Source organism: Pinus tabuliformis, chromosome 4_2 (genome assembly GCF_031772625.1).
Source record: "Pinus tabuliformis cultivar Carrire ecotype Pingquan chromosome 4_2, CPIR1, whole genome shotgun sequence".
Taxonomy (NCBI): domain Eukaryota; kingdom Viridiplantae; phylum Streptophyta; class Pinopsida; order Pinales; family Pinaceae; genus Pinus; species Pinus tabuliformis.
Window position 1 is genome coordinate 208,279,834 of NC_142304.1, and position 3,972 is coordinate 208,283,805.

Consider the following 3,972-nt stretch of genomic DNA (forward strand, 5'->3'; position numbering starts at 1 on the left):
AACTACTACAGTACATTTTCACCTCAATCAATTATCATTTCATATCCATTTACTTTCGCGGAATACAGGAGAGTGAAAATTCAGCCGCCATAGAACTCCATGAATCCTCCAATGTATACCCACTGGCTTAAAGTACAAGAACTCAATGGAATTCTCCAATGTATACCCACTGGATTAGAGTACAAGAAGAGCGGAATGAATATCATATTCACAGGGTTACAGGTGACACCAGATAGATAAGCATAAGGATAGAGGTGATGCATTCACAGGATTCTGAGAAAGAAGAGAAAAGGCGATGGAAATGAAAGAATTATAAATGAATTACTCCACAACATGCACTGTCCTCCTCTACTGCCATTTATTATTCAAACATAAAAGTATTATGATGGAATTTGGAACATCTTCCTGGGTATGTTTAATATATGGCTTCCTCACATTCAAAATTCTTGCTCGTAAGTGGCTACTGAGGAAAGAAACTTATTTTTCATTTCAAAATTTTAGCTGATGCATGGCGTGCCTGGCACCTCACCTCACTGGCAAACTGAACATTTATTCTCTTCTTTATTTTGTTTATTTTCATGGCTTCTTCTACGAAGCCAATCATGGAACTGGCTTCGTCTTTTCACAAACATATTTCCATGCGCTTTTTGGGGTATAGTATTAATCTTGGGTTAATCCATTGTAGAGCTACAATGACTATAGCTGAAGAAAATCCCACCTGGAAATCAGGGGGAGCCAGTTTCAACTCGTTGGGTTGTGAAGAGGTGTATGGGTTTGGGCAGGGGTGCGGTATTTCTATTTCGTTAAAGCACAAAAACAATGTATATGTTTCTCTTTTGCAGGGATGCAATAACCTTACATTACTAAAGCAAGTCCATGCACAGATATGCACAATTGGACTAGAACAAGACAGTTTCTGGGGATACAAACTGATGAGGATGTATGCTATGTATAGCAATATGGAGTTTGCACACAAAATGTTTGACAGATTGCACAAACCAGATATTAACTCATGGAATCTGATGATTAGAGGGTATGCCAGGAACGGGTTCTACGAGGAAGTGCTCATGCTTTCTCGCCAAATGCGGCAGGAAGGCATACAATCAGACAATTTCACATTTCCCTTTGTGCTCAAGGCATGTGCTCGCCTGTCAGCTCTGCGCACGGGCCAGGAAATTCACGCAGGTATAATCGGAACTGGATTCGAGTCCGATGTGTTTGTGGGGAATTCACTCATAACTATGTATGCTAAGTGCGGATGCATAGAATTTGCACGCCAAATGTTGGATGGAATGCCGAAAAGAGATGTAGTTTCATGGAATGCAATGCTTGTTGGATATGCCCAGAATGGGTATGCCAGCGAAGCCCTGGAGCTCTTCAATCAGATGCATCTGGCGAACATGACAACCAGTTCAGTAATGATGACGTCTTTAATCCAGGCGTGTGCTCATTTAGGAGCCTTGCCACAAGGCCAGTGGATCCATGAATACATTGTTCACAATACAGGGTTTGAGTGGGATGTGTTCGTTGGGAGTTCTCTTATAACTATGTATGCCAAGTGTGGGAGAATAGAGCTCGCACGCCAAATTTTTGACAAAATGCCTGAAAGAGATGTTGTAATATGGAATGCAATGATTGATGGATATGTTGAGAATGGAAATGTTAATGTACCTTTAGTACTCTTCCATGAAATGCGGCTTGCACAAGTTACACCTGACTCAGTCACCATGCTGAGTGTAGCACAGGCATGTGGTCATTCAGGAGCCCTGTGGCGTTGTAAGTGGATTCATGCTTATGTTATTAAAAGGGGATTCAACTTAGATGATGCTTTGGGGACTACTCTAATAGACATGTATAGCAAATGTGGGAGTATAGAAATTGCACGCCAATTGTTTGACAAAATGTTGAAGAGAAATGTTGTCTCATGGACTGCAATGATCGCTGGGTATGCCCAGCTTGGATGTGTTAATGAGGCATTAACATTTTTCTACCAATTGCGGCTAACATACATGAAACCAGACTCAATCACGATGGTGCATGTTCTGCTGGCATGTCTCCAAGTGGGAGCTTTGCGACAGAGCAAGTGGGTTCATGGCTATATAGTTAAAAGTGGATTTGATTCAGATGTTGTGGTAGAAACTAACCTTATAAATCTCTATGCAAAATATGGAAGCATAACTACTGCACGCCAACTGTTTGACAAAATGTCTAAAAGAGACGCTTTTTCCTGGAATGCAATGATTGCTGGCTATGCCCAAAATGGACATGCAATTGAGGCAATAGCACTTCTTAATCAAATGCAACTGGAGGATATGAAACCTAATTCTGTTACTATGGTGAGTGTGCTCCCGACATTTTCTGATCTAGCAATTCTACATCAATGCAAGTGGATCCATGGTTATATCATTAAAAGAGGATTCGAGTCAGATGTGCATGTGGGGAATTCCCTTATAGACATGTATGGCAAAGTGGGAAGCATAGATTTTGCATTCTGTTTCTTCAACAAAATGCATATAAAAGATGTGGTCTCATGGACGGCAATGATTGCAGGATATGGAATGCATGGCTACGGTGATGATGCCCTTGCTTTATTTTGGCAAATGCAACAGATAGGAGTGCAACTTGATGGAATCACTTTCGTGTGTGTCTTGTCTGCATGCAGCCATGCAGGTCTGATTGATAAGGGATGGAAAATATTTGATAGCATGATTCAAGATTGTTATATTACACCCAAGGTGGAGCACTATGCCTGCATGGTTGACCTTTTTGGCCGCTCTGGGTTTGTGGATAAGGCATACGATTTCATTGAAAAGATGCCATTAGAACCTAGTATTAGTGTATGGGGAGCCTTGCTGAATGCTTGCAGAATTTATAACAATACTGATCTAGGAGTACGAGTTGCAGAACACCTTCTTGACTTGAAGCCTGAGAATTCTGCATGTTATGTGCTGCTGTCAAACATCTATGCTGCAGCTGGAAGGTGGGATGATGTAGCAAAGGTGAGAACAATAATGAAAGAGAGGGGTTTGAAGAAGACTCCAGGATTCAGCTCGATTGAGGTAAACAACAACATGCATACATTCTTTGTGGGAGACAAATCACATCCAGAATCTGAGAAAGTTATGGAATTGTAGATTCTTTATATGGGGAGTTGGAGGCAGTAGGGTATTTGCCCAACACAAATTTGTGCTGCATGACGTAGAAGAGGAAACAAAGGAACATATGCTCTACAGTCACAAGTGAGAAGCTGGGTATTGCATTTGGGCTTATCAACACATATCCAGGAATCCCTATCTGAATTATGAGAAACCTTTCATGTATGCAGCGATTGTCACAGTGCTCCTAAGTTGATCTCTAAGATGGTTTGCCAATAGATTATTGTGAGGGATGCAAACCATTTTTACCATTTCAAGGACGGATTGTTTTCTTGTGGAGACAGTTGGTGACACTAACTTTAAATAGTAACACGATCGAGCATGAACGGATAATTGCCGACACATGTTTGGCTAATAAGACTCACTAACTCGAAATCAAACTGGATAACAAGTAACAAGTTTTATATCTAAGCCTCACCAACTCAAAATCGAGCTTAATGACAAATAACAAATATTATGTTCAGTGTCTACAGGCTTATGTATATTGCTTGTCTAGAATCAATGCTTTTGACTGTAGATGGTGTTTTTATTTCTAGTAAAATATTGATGTGCATTGGCTTTGACTAGGCAAATTGTTGTATGAGATGACTATATTACCTAAAGTCATGAGAAATATACATAGATATCCCATAGCATACTCAGAGGATTGCTAGTAAAGTATTTTGGACCATATCTGTAATGTAAAGGTTGCATTCATTATCATCATGCTGTTTACTGATTAATTGTATATGCTAGTGTTCCAGAATTATTGCATATGATATTTCCAAATCCACTTTTATATGGTCATTTTGTATCTCTGTATCAGCTGTATCACAAA

At 40.0% G+C, this 3,972-nt stretch overlaps 1 pseudogene; it reads left to right on the top strand.

Moving 5' to 3' along the window:
* Positions 1 to 692: 692 nt before the first annotated feature.
* Positions 693 to 3,134, top strand: LOC149168847 (pentatricopeptide repeat-containing protein At3g16610 pseudogene; annotated as a pseudogene).
* Positions 3,135 to 3,972: the final 838 nt, after the last annotated feature.